This window comes from Protopterus annectens, chromosome 1.part2 (assembly GCF_019279795.1).
Source record: "Protopterus annectens isolate FY-2018-M chromosome 1.part2, PAN1.0, whole genome shotgun sequence".
Lineage (NCBI taxonomy): Eukaryota > Metazoa > Chordata > Ceratodontiformes > Protopteridae > Protopterus > Protopterus annectens.
The window spans coordinates 454,862,967-454,880,674 of NC_056727.1; the positions used below are offsets into that span (position 1 = coordinate 454,862,967).

Consider the following 17,708-nt stretch of genomic DNA (forward strand, 5'->3'; position numbering starts at 1 on the left):
GACAAATAGAGGAACCATAAAATGACACTTGTGAACTTCTGCAAGTGCAATACAATGCCATTTTGCCCTTGAAAACTAAGGAACTGTGAAACACAGAATAGAAAAGAACACTTATATAAACAAGGTCTACATACAGCAACACTTGTTTACTTTGGAGGAGAAGGCTTGAGGAAGAAACCTGAGAGTTTGAAGCATACTGCAAAGTAAGTGAAGCTTAGATGGATTACCTAATTCTTTGGACTGGATTTTCCAAGTGATCCTTGGGAATCGAATACACTGGCTACCACTGAATGTTGTTGAATGGAGTACTATGAAGCCTAGAGTGATTTTTAGCACTTTATGTGGTACAGTCTTTCCATGAAATGAGTAACAAAAGCGTATGCAGTGGGCTATCCATTTTGAGATTGTCTGTTTGGAGATAGCCTTTCCTTGAGCACCTGTAGCATAGGACACAAAGAGTTGCTCTGATTTTCTGAATGGCTTTGTCCTGTCCAAATAATAACAAAGTTGTCTGTGAATGTCCAAGGCATGTAGTAGTCTTTCCCCTTTGTTTTGTGGGTTAGGATAAAAGGTAGGTAAGTGGATAGTCTGATTCAAGGCTACACTGGATACTACCTTTGGCATAAAGGAAGGGTTGGTTCAGAAGAGACTCTGTCCTGATGGAAAATGATGAAAGGTTGCACAGCCATGAGGGCCTGTAGTTCCGAAACCCTGCGTGCTGAAGTGATAGCCAGAAGGAAGGCTGTTTTCCATGACAAATATTGCAGTTCTTTTGAAGCAGCTGGCTCAAATGGAGGCAGGGTCAGCTTTTCTAAAATGAAGTTGAGGTCTCAAGCAGGTACTGGTGGTTTCCTTGGGGGTTTTATATTCTTAGCCCCTCTGAGGAACTGTCTTAAGAGAGGATGAGAGAAAAAAGGAGGATCAGTGTTGTATTGTGCAGAAATGGCTGAAGCATGGATCTTGATGGAGGAGAAGGAAAGTCCCCTGTTTAACATCTTAGCTAGGTACTGTAATATTTGAGGTAAATTTAGTACCCAAGGATTCTGGCCCTTTTTCTGATTCCAGGCACAAAACCGTTTCCATTTGGCGGAGTAGGCTTTTCTAGTGGAAGGTCTTCTGGCCTCCAAGATGACATCCTGCACCTCCTTGGAGAGGAGGGTCTGTTGGGAAATCAAGGAATCCCTCCATGCGGCTAGATTGAGGGTTTTCAGTTGACTGTGAAGAGTTTTGAAGTTGTGCTGGGACAACAGAAGAGGCATTAGAGGCAGGATCCATGGTGGGGAATGCATCAGACTCTTCAGGAGTGGATAGCAGTGTTGTCTTGGCCAGTCTGGAGCAATGAGAATCATGTTTTGCCTCTCTGCCCTGGCTTTTAATAGAACTTTGGGCAGCAGAGGAAGAGGTGGAAAGGCATAGACTGTCAATGTTGTCCAATTGAAAGAAAGTGCGTCCACTCTCCAGGCCTGTAGATGATAGGTCCTAGAGCAAAATTTTTTCAGTTGGTAATTTCTGTGGGTAGCAAAGAGATCTATGTCTGGCTGTCCCCATGCCTGAATTATCTTTGCGAAAACTTGAGGATGCAACTTCCATTCGTGTGGATCTGTCATATTTCTGTTAGGTTGTCTGCCAGCGTGTTTTCCTTCCCTGGCAGGAATTGTGCTTGAAGTTGGATTTGCAATTCCAGAGCCGTGTTCCAAAGGGACATAGCTAGTCTGCACAGGGGGTATGAATGGGTTCCTCCCTGTTTGTTTATGTACCACATCACTGTGGTATTGTCTGTCCTTATCAATAGCTGGCCTGGATGCAGTAGGTCGTTGAAGGCCATAATAACATTTTGTACTGCTAGCATTTCCTTTTGATTGATGTGTAGGTGCTTCTCTTTTTGGGACCATTTTCCCTGAATGCACTGATCTGTCATGTGCACCCCCCCCCCCACCAGGCGTAGTCCGAGGTGTCTGTTGTGATGATTTGATTTGCTTGAGGCATGCAGAAGGGGAGACCTATGTTTCTTTGGCATGCTTAAGCCCACCACAGAAATTCCTTTTGAAGACATGGAATGAGTGGTATAATTGTTTCCAAACTGTGGCTGTGTTGAGACCATAAGTTTTTTAGGTACCATTGAAGTTTCCTCATATGCAGCTTTGCACATGGGATCAGCAGTATGCAAGATGCCATGAATCCCACAGCCTGCAGGACTTTCCTTGCAGTCAGCCTGGTGAAGGTTGCCATTTTGCTGAAGTACTGAGATAGTTCCCCTTGCTTCTCTGGCGTGAGGTAGGCCATCTGGGTGTTTGTATTCAAGCTGGCACCCAGGAAGATTATTGTTTGAGAGGGTATTAATTTTGCTTTCTTTTTGTTGACAGTGTATCCCAGAAAGTTCAACAATTTTATTACAAACGCCAGGTGTTTCAGAAGTATGTGCTGGCTGTCCACTTGGATCAGGCAGTCGTCCAGATATGGGTATATTTGTATCCCTTGAAGTCTGCAGAAGGCAATTACTGATGCCAGGCATTTCGTAAACACTCTGGGCGCAGTAGATAAGCCAAAGGGCAATGCAGAAAATTGATAATGGGTTGAACCTGCAAGAAATCTGAGGTATCTTCTGCAATCTTGTCTGATAGGGACATGCAGGTATGCCTCCTTGAGGTCCAATGTTACCAGCCAAGACTCCTTGCCCAGCATGGGAAGAAGCTGCTGTAATGTGAGCATCTTGAATTTTGGTACGAGTAAGTATGTGTTTAGGATGGATAGGTCCAATATAGGTCTCCAATCTTTGTCCTTTCTTGGTGCCAGGAATAGTCTGGAGTAAAAACCTTGACCCTGTTCTTTTGCAGGTACCTCTTGAATAGCTTTCATGTCCATGAGAGCTGAAATTTGCTTTTGTGCCTCTGCCCTTTGATTTTGTGGCAGGTTTGGCATGCCTCTCATTTTTGGAAGGATGTGAAAGTGGAATCTGTAGCCTTTGTCTATAATGTCCAGGATCCATTTGTCTTTTCTGACAATATGCCAATTTTTTGAAAATAATGCCAATTTTCCACCTAAAGGTGCTGCCATTAAAGCTTTGCTTGGCATGCAAAGGGGAAAGTCATTGTGTCTGCTTTCTGAATGACTGTGATCCATCTTCTCCACCTCTTGGTGTAGGTGCTTGCCATTGTCTGGCTCTGAATGATCCTTGAGATTGCCCTCTACCCCTCAGGTGCCTGTATCTGCCTCTTTGAGGTCTGTCCGTGGCTGGAAAGGACCAATTTTTTGAAGGCCAGTTTCTGCTGAAACGTGGAGGTTGTACCTGTAGGAAATCTTTCACTGTTTGCATTGATCTTGCCTTTTCCTCCATTTTCTTTAGTACCTCCTCAGCTTTAACACCAAACAATACATCTTTTTGAAGAGGTGCATCTAGTAATTTAGCTTTGACATGATCTGGTAAGGTTTGCTCTTTGAGCCAAGCATGTCTACGTATGACAGATCCTGTAACAGCAGCTCTACATGAGGCCTCTAAAGCATCAAAACTACACTGCAAGGTATGTTTACCCACTTGCTCTGCACTATGCAACAAATCCTGCAACTCCTTTAAATCTGGTTGCTCAGGTTGTGCCATTTTGCTTTTCAACTGAGATAACAAAAACTGTTGATACTTTAGCATATGGAACTGGCAGTTTAATGCCCTCATGGTTAAAGTGGCCAAGGTGTATACCTTTTTCCCCCCACCTTTCTAAAGCTCTGGAATCTCTCTCTGAAGGTAATGGGTTTTTTGGCAGTAGAGGCCTTAATTCCCTTGGGACCCTGTGAAATAGCTTCTGGGTCAGCAGCATGGCTTTTGTATAGGAATTGGTGTGAATTAGGAACCCGGTAATACCTGTCAGGTTTAACAGGAGCTGGAGGTAAAGAATCTGGGTTGAGGCTGGCTTCTGTGTACACATCATCTAATATATCCAAGACAGGAGGGATAGCCAGAGGCCTGTACTGGGGAAGCAATAGAAAATCCCTGAGTTTTTTCTTGGAATCCGAGTAATCTTGGCCTTCCCAGTGAAAGTGTTCCCTCAAGGTATGTAAGGTTTCCCCAAAAGAATAGTCCTCAGGAGGGGGGGGGGAGACCGAGGGAATGGACTCCTCAGCATCAGAGTCTTCAAAAGGGGAATATGAAAATTCCTGGTCCTCAGAATGTTCTGAGGTAATAGAGGCTTGATCTGAGGAAGGGTAGTCTTCCTCCAGTCTGGGCCTTTTGTCCGAGGGGGGTTGAGAACCCCTGATAAGAGCAATCAAATCCTCAGCCATTTTGAGCATCTGTTTTTTAGGCATGGGGCCTTGAGAAGGGCTCTGTGGGCCTTGCCTTTTAGTTTTCATGGCTGCTTTAGATTTTGTGAAAGCCTTAATGGAAAAGGAGGAAGGCCTGAAGACAACTTGAGAGGTGGCAGGCCTGTCTAAACTCTGAGTTTCCCCGCCAAGAGTGGCGTCGGTATCTGTAGTCGGAGTGGGGGCCGAGGAGCCTGCGACCTCGGGCACAGAAGACACCGCTAAAGAAGCGTCATCGGTACTCAGGGGCTGCGTAGGCGCCTCGCTGAGAACCAGAGCACTGGTAGTCGGCTTTAGCGTGGTGTCGGTAGAAGCCGCGGACCTCGTGTGTCGGTCCTTATCTTTGCATCTTTTACTTAAAATTGGAGTCGGAGTATCCGACGACATAATGTAATTAAATGTTTTACCAAAATAGTGTTGGGCAAACTCTGCCCAACGCTTAATAGTGCATTTGTTGAAGCTAGCACAAAAACGGCAGGCCGAGACGTCGTGGTCTGGGCCTAAGCAAGGAATACAGAAAGAATGGAAATCCTTATGCGGTATTTGCTTCCCACATGAAATGCAATTATTAACTTTGTCTGACATCGGTCTGAGGCAAGAAAAGTTTCCCCAACGGGGTACTTAGCTTTCAAGAAGACTTCGGCTGAAATATTTTCGTACATCTCAGGAGCTGGCCGACCGGCACTTGCGAACTGCTTCTGCTTCGGGCACCGCGCGGCAAGAAAGACTGGAGAAGATGGCGTCGGCTGGTTCTTTTATACCCCTGCCGCACTGACATCAGGGAAGAAGCAACGACAACTGACGCCGGACCTAGACTTTGGAATTCGGCCGACCGAGGACCCGCCTGATGGCAGGATAACCCATCTGTTATGACTGCAGCTGTATGCACGATGAACATCAAGTTCAGTGGATGCACAAATGATATGATGTGCAGGGCAAATAAGAAACAGTTAGTTATGTACTCACCATAACGATCAATGTATGTGGTCCATCTCGCCTAACATTTCTTACTCACGGGTTCGGAGCCGAGGATCGGCTCCGACTCGGCCAAACTTTCTAGCACGAAGTCTCTAATTAGCTGGGCTAACCTGGTATCCCAGGGAGCACCTCGCCCTAGCCCCAGATCTTGTTTGCAATCATAACACTCATAACCAATACTCAATAAACACTGGAAGAAAATCCATCCAGACAGGGAAACAAATCACTGACCTTGAAGGGTCCACGGAGCCAAAAATTCTTCCAATTCCTCTAGGAAGGGGGAAGGTGGGAGGGTACGTAGGAATGTAGGCAAGATGGACCACATACATCGATCGTTATGGTGAGTACATAACTAACTGATGTTATGTGGTCCTATCTCACCTACATTCCTTACTCAAGGGACAGCATCCCCAGCACCTCTATCCTGGGAGGCTCATAAGAAGATACTCCTGAGAACCGTGGAACCAAAGGAAGCCCGGGCCCTAGAAGCCACGTCCAGCTTGTAATGAATAATAAAAGTGTTGGGAGAAGCCCAAGTTGCCGCAGCACAAATATCATCCAAGGAAAGTCTAGCATGGAAAGCTACTGACGTAGACATAGCCCTGGTAGAATGAGCCTTGACGGGAAAGGGTAAAGTTCTGTCTGCTGACGAATAAATGAATGAAATACAGTCTTTAATCCATTTAGAAACAGTGCACTTGGAAAGAGGACTACCTGCTCTGTTCTCTGAAAAGGACACAAACAATTGATCAGATTTCTTAACTTGCTTCGTCCTATGTAAATAAAATCTCAGTTGTCTGTGCACATCCAGCTGATGCAACCTGAACTCTGCTTTATTGGAAAAGTTCGGAAAAAACACTGGTAGCTCAAAAGATTGACCGGGGACGACACCTTCGGGAGAAAGGACGGGTTAAGCCTGAGAGAGACTCTGTCCTTGTGAAAGACCAAATATGGAGGTTTAATGGACAAGGCTTGAAGTTCTGATACCCTCCTGGCCGATGTAATGGCTATCAGAAAAGCCGTCTTCCAAGATAAGAATTTCAAGTCGCAAGTGGCAGCCGGTTCAAAGGGTGGTGACGTAATAGCCTGTAGCACAAGGTTCAGGTCCCATGGCAGCACAGGCTCAGAAACTGGGGGACGAAGTAACCAAGCACCTTTTAGAAAAGCTTTACAGAGTTTGTGGCCCATAAGAGAGGGCTCATAAGATGTGTGAAAATTGGAAATTGCGGCCAACTGTACTTTAATGGTAGCGGGTGCGGAGCCCTGACGGAACAACATGGCTAAAAAATCCAAGACCGACGGAATAGGGGCTGTGAAGGGATCCAACCCTTGTGCCTGAGCCCAAATGGAGAATCTCCTCCATTTGCTGGAATAAATCTCCCTGGTGGAAGACTTATGAGAAGAAGACAAGATGTGCACCACTTCAGGAGAAAAGGAATGTAGCCTGACTAGGGATGGAACTGGAGCAGCCAGGCTGTCAACCTGAGGGTTCGCAGGGATTGATGAAGTTGTCCTGACATGTGAATCAGGAGGTCCGGCACTGGGTCCAGAGTCCACAGACCGTCCAGTGCGTACCGTTGAAGAAAGGGGAACCATACTTTTCGAGGCCAGTGTGGAGCAATAAGAATCATCCTGCTTCCCACAGATATGGCTTTCTGTATCACTCTTGGCAACAGAGGAAACGGAGGGAAAGCGTACACCAGACCGGGGGGCCAATCGTGAGCTAGAGCGTCCCTGGGTGACTCCCCCTGTGGGGGAATCAGAGTGAAGTACTTGCTGCATTTGGCATTGAGGGGGCTGACGAAGAGATCGCAGCAAGGCTGACCCCACTTTTTGAAGATCTGAACTGCCACTCGGTTGTTCAGGGACCACTCATGAGGCATCAGAATAGCTCTGCTTAGCCTGTCTGCTATCACGTTGGACCTCCCCGGAATGTGCGTTGCTACTAGAAACCATTGGGAAGACACTGCCCACTGCCACACTCGCATGGCCTCTCTGCAGAGGGGGTAAGATTTGGTTCCCCCATGCCTGTTCAGGTAGAACACCACGGACATGTTGTCTGAGTGAATTGCAATCGTTCCCGGAGGTAGAAAGTCCTGGAGTGCTCGCAACACCAGAAACACTGCTCTCATCTCCAGAACACTGATGTGCAAGTGTACCTCGTGGTCTTGCCAGGTGCCTTGGACCGTCCTGCCTAGATAATGCCCCCCCACCCCATCTGGGAGGCATCCGTGGTCACCGTGATAACTGGAGACATAAGAACCAAGCTCCTCCCTCTGTCCAGATTGGAGGAGCGTAGCCACCAATGGAGGTCCTGTTTGCATCACTCCATGAGAAGTATAAAGTGGGAAAGAGGAAGCTTTTGAAAGGACCACTGAACCGACAGGAGTCACTGCAGTATCCGCATGTGTAACCTGGCCAGGGGTACCAGTATGATGGTGGAGGCCATGGATCCCAAGAGCTAAAGAACTAACCTGGCCTGAACTTTTCTGAGGGGCAACAGTGCGTGGATCTGAGACTGCAACACCCTTATCCTGTCCTGTGGCAGAAGCCATTCGTCCAGATACAGAGACACCTGGAATCCTAGACGTCTCAGGTGAGCCGTCACCACTGCCAAGCACTTGGTAAACACCCTGGGGGCTGTGGTGAGACCAAAGGGCAGGGCACGAAACTGGAAGTGACTGGCTCCTAGCCGGAAGCATAAATGACTCCTGGATGCCTTTTCCATTTTGATGTGGTAGTAGGCATCCTTGAGATCGATGGAGCACATCCATACTCCTTTCTCCAGCAGTGGAAAAATGGACTGAAGTGTGACCATTCAGAACTTGGACTTCAGAACGTAGTGATTGAGTCGACTGAGATCCAGAATGGGTCTCATGTCCCCTGTTCTTTTCGGCACCAAAAAGAGTCGTGAATAAGATCCTGATCCGACATGGTTGAGGGGACTGGTTGGATGACTCCTTTTTCTAGCAACTTTGCCACTTCTAGTGCTGCTTGATCCCGTTGACTGGGTGGGACGTCCGGGATCTTTCTGACTGGAGGGGGTGTCGACGCAAAGGGAATAGTGTAACCTCCAGTAACTATTTGAAGCACCCAACGATCCTGGGTGATGCTCTCCCAGGCTTCCGGATGCAACGAAATTCGACCCCCGACTGGCTTTGGAACAGCACAGTCGGGCAACACCTCAGGAACGCTGGAAGGAAGAGCCGCAAAAGGAATCGTGGTCTTGCGAGTTGGATGGTGTCTTCCAGAATAATTCCCCTCTCCTCTGCCTCTGGAGGGGGTCTCACCTTGAGCCGTGGGAAAGGACCTCTGAGACTTTTTGAACCACATTTTCCCCCCTCTCTGAGCCTTTGGGTAAGGCCTAGAAGGGAGAGAAAAACAGGCCCCTATGGCAGATAGGGTCTTTCCCTCCTGTTCGCATCTGGTAAGAGTGTCTTTCACTTTGGGTCCGAAAAGAGAGGACCCATCAAAGGGGGCGTCAGTGAAGGAAGACTTAAAGGCCTCCGCAAAATGACACAGGCGCATCCAGACTTGCCGTCTGAGAGCTACACCTGAGCTAGATGCCCTACTCGCCCCTTCGGCTGCATAAGATATGAGCCTCATGGACGAGTTGACAATGGACGCCAGGGTAGACAACTGGGCGTTAACAGTCTGCGCTACCGCCTCAGGCATGTTACCCGTCAGAGTATCTCCTAGCTCCTTCAGGAGATCTCTTTGGAGTCGAGTGAAATGACAAAGGTAATTCAACGACCATAAGGTGAAGGTCGCCGAAGACAGGGTACGCTTCCCATACAGGTCCATACTCCTGGACTCCTTGTTAGGAGGGTGGACTAAAGAAGAAGCCACTGCAACTTCCTGCTGAGTGGCTGCCGCCACCACCAAGGCATCTACCGAAACCCCTTTGGTAAGAAACCCTTTGCCCGGGGGAGCAGACAAGAACTTGTTTGGACGTCTGGGCACCGGTTCCACAGAATCAGGGTTCTCCCACACCCTTCGACAAATCAAGTCTAGGAGTTTGTCGAAGGGTGGAGACACCAAGGAGGCAGAGGGTTGAGCTCCAAAGGCCTTGAGGAATACCGACTCCTCCACAGAGGGGGTCTTGGAGGGCCAGTCGCCTCTCTGTCTCAAAATCTCCAGGATGTCGGAGAAAGAGACATCATCGGAGGATGACTTGGGGGACCCCTCTGATTCCTCGATGTCGGTATCGGAAGTGAGTGACTCGTCCTGGGAGTCGATGTGCTTCCTCTTGCACGACTTTTTACTGGGAGGGTCCTCAGGCACAGACTCTGAGGGGCCCTCAGAAAGTAGTGGACCGCTCAAGGGGGTATCCCCAGACCTTCGGGCTCTGCCGTCCATGGAGAGGGGGGCATCAGAGGCTCTAGCTGGGGTGTAAGGGGAACGGAGTGACCGAACCAGGTGATGTACCTGATGACCTGGCCATTGCGCTCCTCATGGCTTCGAAGGCTGGTCCCCCGGATCCGAGGACCGACCTGTCTCCGAGACCACGATCGGAGTCGAGATTCCCCGAGCTGAAGCACCGAGAGGAAGGCTCGGAACCGACAGGAGTCCCGAGGCCTCCCCCTTGGGCCCGACTGAGGAAACCCGAGTGCCGAAATCAGAGGACGGAGCTGACCTGGTAGGAGCCGAAGCCGGCTCCGATAGACTCGCCCGGGGTATCGGTGCCGACATCAGAACATCACTCAGCACGGGGCCCTCCGGCTCCGACGACACATTGGTGTTCGGAGGAGGAATCATCGAAACAAGCATGGGAACCGGCTCCGGAGCTGACTGGGTCGGAGCCGAAAACAATTTTGCTAACACCGGCGACTGTAGGAGCCTCTGAACCATCCTATCCACATCCAAATCATACAGCCTAAAGGATTTGAAAGAAATAGGGGGAGATCTAGATCTCCCAACTGGAGACTCATGGCTGACACTGGGTGACCTGCTCCGAAGAGGTTCCAATAATATCGGAGCCGAGGTCGACCCCAGTACAACAGATACCTCCTGCGGCCCCGAGGACAATGGAGCCGAGGAGGTAGTATCCATCTCAGAGTCCTTCTCCTTTGGCCCCGACGGCAATGGAGCCGAGGATGTAGTGTCAATTTCCGAGACCTTCTCCTTCGGCCCCAAGGATGGAGGAGCCGAGGAGGAAGTATCCAATTTACAAACCTTCTTCGATGGCTCCGAAGAAGCAGACGGAGCCAGAGATCTTTTCTTGGCCTTAGAAGGCTTAGACTTGGTACTAGAAGGCGGGGACGACTCCAAGGCCTCTTCAAAGGAGGGCTTGATCAGATCCTTCAAAATCAGTTTGTTTTTAACATTCCTGCAGTACCCTAGGGCTAAACACATGACAGAAACTGCAGGACTCTTGCAAGTGAATAGCCCCAAGACAATACACACAAATAAAGTGCCCATCTGTGATGGACATTTTATGGCCACATTTAGTACACTACTTAAACCCGGAGGGTTTATGTTCCTTCAGTTCTTTCAACATGGCAAGCAACCACGCCACACACAACTGACAGAGTCAAACACCAAGGGAGGGTGGAAAGACCGACAAACACTTGACAGGACACGGAAACTCTAACTTAAACGATTCCTAAAACAAATTGTTAACCACTAACACAGCAGCAAATCACAACCAGGAGGACACAGGAGAGGACTAGGTCCTCTAACTTAAACGGGCCTAGCCTGCGAAACAGTAGGGATATCACAAACAACTAAACTCTCAACCTCACGCAACAACTAAACAAGCACGAAAAATAGCTATGAAAATAGCTTTTTACAAACAGAGACTGCTAAAATACCAAAAGTATTTTAAAGGTATTTAAAATGGTACTTAGCCACAGCCAAGCGAGACCACGTCCTTACTCCACGAGTGGCAAACGAGATCTGGGGCTAGGGCGAGGTGCACCCTGGGATACCGGGTTAGCCCAGCCAATTAGAGACTTCGTGCTAGAAAGTTTGGCCGAGTCGGAGCCGAACCCATGAGTAAGGAATGTAGGCGAGACAGGAACACATAACATCAGTTGTTTTCCTTCTGGAATCTGCAATGGGACAATAGACCAGATTCCCCAATAGTTCCCTTGAATGAAAGATCAGTGCAAATAGATGTTCATTAAGATTTGGGCCAGTGTTCAATTTTTTGATTGAGTATTTTAGGAAATTTCTTGCAGAAACTAAGATGATAACACTTGAATGGATATTAAACTTGTTAGCTTATATGTTCATAATATGGTTTCCCCCTTTGCAATACTTTTAAGTCTAGGTATCTGAGAAGACATGAACTATGTCAGTGAACATAAGGATATAGAAGGGAAGATGATGAACAGTGAGATGGGCTTTAAACTGGCTTCCTGTTTGATATGGACATTTTTGTATAATATCAAGACTGAGAACTTTTGAAAGCACCTTAACGATGCAATGGGCTTTAAGACTATGGCTTGTTTATAGTTAGCTGTTCTCATTGGAGTTTGTCATTTTTTTAAATTTGTTTGGAACCTGCAAGCCTGATTGGAAACTGGTGATAATGCTTGTTACCTATTAGAATTTAAAATGATGTCTATAATGGGTGGGAGATTATGGTGCATCAGAACTTTACAGGAAAAACTTTATTTGCAAGTGATTATTTTAGAAAAATATTTACTATCTTATAGTGTACAGATCAAGCAGACCTCTGTTTACAGGTATAATAGTTATTTATTAGGATTCTGATAGCATTACTACATTTAAGGGACTAGACAGTAATTTATACAGGATGACTGGAATTACAAATCAGGGTTCTGTATATCTATTAAAGTGTAATTAGGTGACTGAATGTAAGAGATGGAGTCTGATCATGATTAGCACAATTTCAGGGACCATATGTATGGGAGTTTTCTATACTGACATTTCTTTTAGAATTTCTAATACTATGTAATAGCTAGGTAAGAAATATGGTTGGAAGGAGGCCTGATATGAAGTTATGAAGTTTTTTTCCTTCCTTTGTGAGTATGACAATCATTTGAGGGGAATTCTGCATGTTTAACCTAGATATACTTACGTGTGTGTGTGTGTGTGTGTGTGTGTGTGTGTGTGTGTGTGTGTGTGTGTGTGCGTGTGTGTGTGCGTGTGTGTGTGTGTGTGTGTGTGTGAACATTTGTTCTGTAGAACAGCTTCCTTTTTCTATACATACCTGCAAGTCCTTCAAGGGAGACCTTTGCTTGACAAGCTGGCTATATATGAATTACTGTGCACTCAGCTGTCTAGACCCTTAGTTTGAGGTTTGCTATAAGTGATATGAGTACTGATTTGTGTGCTTATATGCCACTTAAATCCCCTTTTCCCCTCCAGATATTAAAACAATACTTTTTATTAACTACACATAGATGTTATATATACATATAGCCTGAGAACGTTACTTCTTGAGATTGTCCTACAGGTGTAATATTTAAAGACATTTGTGTGTTTTCAACCTTTTGGTCTTCTTGTCTACAACTTCTGACCTGCCTAGCTTAGCTGAAATTGGGGGCATTATTTGGGGTATCATTAAGAAAAGATAATGAATGTTAATCAAGAGAATAGGATCATGCTGCTTTTTGCAAGTCTTTGTGTTATTTATTTATTTATGTATTTATTTATTTATTTTATGGCTAGGAGACTGGATTAATGTTCTTCCTGCTTTAGATATTTAATTTACAAGCCCAAAGGAGGCAGTACTTGACTTTACAATGGTTTACACTTAAAGTAACACTCAGAAATTTTATTTTGCCTGCCTTTTCGAAAATGGAAATGTTATTAATTTTAACTAAATGAATTCCCTGTTATAATGTTCAATAGAGTGATTCAGTTATAACCCTGAAACAGCTAGTACTGGTTGGCACCTTAATATATGACAGCCAATTTGGAAAGCTGCCCTGGCTAATAAAGCAATATGTGTTGCAATCGAACTGTAATCACTACGTTTGTGAGTATACTTATGAATGCTTCCTCGGGATGAGGTCTGGTAAGGGAGTGAGACAGGGGTATATTAGAAAACAACCTGGGTGGATTAAACAACAGTATTTTTTATTTATTATTATTACATTGTTACGTTACTTTGTCATACGATGAGAATTTTTACTTTCCAAGATAGCATTTTCATCATTTACTGGGTAAGGGAATTTTAGAGAGCTAGCTAAATTTAGGGAAGTCATGGAAGTTATAGGATTTTACTGTGTTCACACCTGTTGCAACATGAAAATAGGTACTAAGGTTTCTTCTATGTCACATCATCATTAAGATGTTAACTTAATTTTATATTATTATAAATATGAATTGGCTTGAGGTTGCTGGTAGGCTGGCTGGCTAGTATTATTTGGCCTTACCAAGAGCTGTCAGAAGTAATGAGAATGATTTAACGGTATTGGGTTAAAGAGGCTTGGATGGATTCCTAGGATTATTCATTTCAATAAGATTTTTTTTATGAATAATAAAAACATAACACTGTTTCAGCATTATGGAATAAATTACACTGTTACTGCCTGCCACTTCTACACATCAATACCAGTCTCAGAGTAAATCCAAACTATACTGATGTTTTCTTGGAACAATGATTTCTACTATTGACAACAATAACTGACTGCCTATTTTTACATTACTAGCCATGAATATTGAACAGGTGGTGAATAACAACTGCAGTAAAAAAATGCAAAAGCTTTTCTATTGGCAGATAGACAAGTGAGACCCATAATACTAGTTCAGTAACTGGGCACAAAGGTGAAAAGGGGGGAAATCTGAGTTTGCATTACCTTGTAATATTACCTTTACTCTATAGCTTTAGTTATATAATTAGTAAATACAGATAACAGAAGTGTAGGGTGATGCACCCCCTCCATGTCAGGAGTGCAGGGAATTGAAGCCACTCTGCAAAACCTCTAATATGGTATTACAGCTTTTTTGATATTTATTTTAATACCTTTTCTTTGCAGTTTTTGTTTGAAGTTCTTGTCACAGCTACGGAGTTCATGCTACTCTCATGGAGTCATTACAATGGTATACAATAAATGTACATTTGCTGTTTAGATCAAAACAGAGCTTAGACTGTACCAATTCACTGAATAATTTTATACAGCATTAAATGCTTAATATGAACAGAGCACGAGACATGAACCCTAAGCTTCCTCTGGGCCCAAACAGGAAACTAAGCCGGCCAACAACAATTTCACAGGTGAATTCTTATTTACCGCAAAGAATCCCTATCTTAAAATGACTGTAGTTCATTAAAGGGAAAATAAGGGGTCGGTTTCACGAAAAAGTACATGAAATGTAGTTCTTTTAGGTATCAAGAATTTTTCATAAATACATACATACAAATGTTTCAAGCACGGGCATTAATCCCTTCTAGCTTGCCAATATACCAAAACACTTGTTGCCATAATAAATGTCCAGGCTGTTCTTAAAAATATCTAAACTAGTACTTGCTTTAATGTAATTTGGTAGTCTGTTCCAAGCATCAGCTACTCTGTCAGAGAACCAATTAGTGCACTTCTCATTCTTATAGAATCTTCTACATAGGTTGTCTGATGATTCTCTAGTACTTTTTGATAACCCCAAACATTCCCAGAGGTAGCTGTCCCTAAATGCCCTATATACCCGAATAAGATCTCCTCTTAAATATCTGTAAGAGACACTGTACAAGTCTTTCATAACTTAGATTTTCACATCCATGGATGCCCTTGGTATATTTCCGCTGTACTCTTTCCAGTTTATTCATTCATGGGAATCCACAAAGAGTGCTTTTAAATATCAAGCAGTCTGAGGACTGTGGGTTGTGTTTTTAAAGTATTACACAGTGAAGATTCTAATCTTGGTTGGGTACTTATTGCAGTGTTTATAGTAAGTCACATTTTTTCTCACATCATTTGAACAACTGAAGTAGAAAACAGAAGAATGTGTTGAGTGAGGCTGCTTTCACTGCAGATGTATGAATGATCAAGGAATTATATGCCAGGATTTAGAGTGAGCTTCAATAATCCTACTGTTAGTTTAGGCTCTGCTTTAGGGAAGGTGCTGAGGCAATAAGGCAGAAAAGCAGTGCATTTCAACTCATGCTAGATGGAAGTGCCAAAGGCATTGTGACCTGGCTCCAGTGGGAAGAACAGCAGATCAAGATGTACATAGACAGACAGCTTTGAATGCAAGAGGAACTAAGCACTTCTGCCAAAACCTATGGCTGAGGAAGGGTTCTAGTTCTGACGTAAGATGAGGGTGAAGATATACACCAAATTGCAGAAGTTGTGAATCCTAAATTGCATCAGTCAGCTATGGGTTGAGCCACATTATGCAATAAGGAGTATGCAGAGGATGCAGCTCAGCTCCACTGATAAGTGAGTAGGGATCAAAAGTCTTATAGAAGAACAATTATGACAGGGGTGCTAGCAGGGAGCCTTTAATGCCCCCTTGGATCACTATACTGCTCCTTTATCTTTTCCCTGTTTCTACTGCCCTTTACTAAGTATGACTGAGGGATTTGTTAAAATCTAAGGTATGCTGAGCTTTAAATACCAAAATGGGAAAGGACTGTCTGCTCATCACTGGATAACGGATCTCTCAGCTGTTGACAAACACCAGTTCAGTATTAAAGTAAGAGGGTGGGAGGACGGCAGAATGGTTAAGGTGTTTACCTTGCAGACACAAGGTGCAGGGTTTGATTCTAACATGGGGTAATTGGCTAGGCTTAAAATGGCCCACAAAAGCAATTAGCCTAGTACTAATCTATGATTCTATGGTCATTCAAAGGGGATCCAATGCCTGTCAGCCTGGGATGACATGCTCAACAAGCCACAATGCTTCGCTAGGGACGGCTTGCACCTGTCACCCCTGGGCTTTCGGATATTGGCAAAGGCTCTTGCTACCCCCATAGTGCCTTTTTTAGGCAAGGCTCAAAATACAAACCCACCTCCATAGGTATCACAAGGGATAAGAAACTAAGAGTAATGCTACTCAACGCCAGAAGTCTAAACCTCAAGATCCATGCACTCGAAACTCTCCTTAGCATGGAGAACATCGATATCTGTGCAGTAACAGAAACCTGGTTCAAGGCTCCCGAGAGCACCCCAGCACTACCAGGTTATACCTCATGCCATGCTTTTCGGCCCCAAAACTTGGACCGAACCACAAAAGGAGGGGGAGTATCAATATCCATCAAAGATACCCACACCTCCAGGTTGGTGGCACAGCACGAAGCATCAGAGACTATCCATGTGCAACTAACAGTGGGTAAAACTGCATTCCAGTTTATAGCCTGCTACAGACCACCCTCTCAAACCCAGGAACCCCACTCGGCCTTCCTGAGAACACTGGAAAATATGAAGGTCTCTCCAAACACCATTATATTGGGCGACTTCAACTACCCAAACATAGAATGGGAGCATTACTCTAGCTCCAACACACTAGCCCAAAGGTTCCTAGAATTTATAAACTCAAATGCTATGGAACAACTTGTTACCACTCCCACAAGAGGGGAAAACATACTGGACCTGATCATCACCAACATGGGGACTCTATGCTCCAGACCAGAAGTGTATCCCTCATTGGTAAGATAAGACCATAAACTAATCTCACTGGATATTCACATCCCGACTCCACCCCCTGCCCTGAAAACCACAGTGAAAAACTTCTCTAATGCAAATTTCACACTCCTCAAAACCGAGGTGGAATCCTTCAAAGCCCCCGGGCCTGTGGAAAATACGTCCCAGACCGCAGAATCCTTTATAAACGCATTCTATGAACACCTTCAGGAATGTATGGATCATGCAATCCCAAATAAAACCAAGTCCCAATCCTCCAAAGGCAGACGTCCTGTCTGGTGGACCCCAGCCATAAACACACTATACAATAGAAGGAGGAAGCTACTACATGATAGAGCAAAATCCCAAAAAGGGAAGGCATCTCTGATCAGTATTAGCAAAAAACTACGGGCACTCATAAAATCGTCTAAGGCCAACTTCGAGAGAAAAATTGCACAGGACACTAAGGATAATGACAAGGCTTTCTTTAGTTATGTTAGGAACCTGGGTGGGAATTCCCAGATATGCTCAGAATTAGTCCAAAATGACAAAAATACACGAACCCACAGACATTGCCAACAACCTAGCTGACAGGTTCAGCGCAAACTCCCCCCCCCTCCCCACCAAAAGGGCAAACATCTATCCCAGCAGAGTGCTGCCCCCCTGACATCTCAGATGCTCAGGTAAGAGCTGCCCTCTCCAAAGCAAAAAACACAGCATCAATGGGACCAGACGGTGTCCCGAGCTGCGTCCTACATGAACTCCAAGAAGAGCTAAACCCAAACATAAAACTACTGTTCAATCTCAGCCTTACTACAGGATATGTACCCACAGAGTGGCGTACAGCAACAGTGGTCCCTCTCCACAAAGGTGGTGCCTCAACGGATCCTGGAAACTATCGCCCCA

At 45.2% G+C, this 17,708-nt stretch overlaps 1 protein-coding gene across 6 annotated transcripts in view; it reads right to left on the reverse strand.

Annotated features, from left to right (window-relative positions):
• RIN2 (Ras and Rab interactor 2) overlaps positions 1 to 17,708 on the reverse strand; it is a 491,380-nt gene that overhangs the window by 304,093 nt on the left and 169,579 nt on the right. The gene's annotated exons all lie outside the window — the stretch shown is intronic.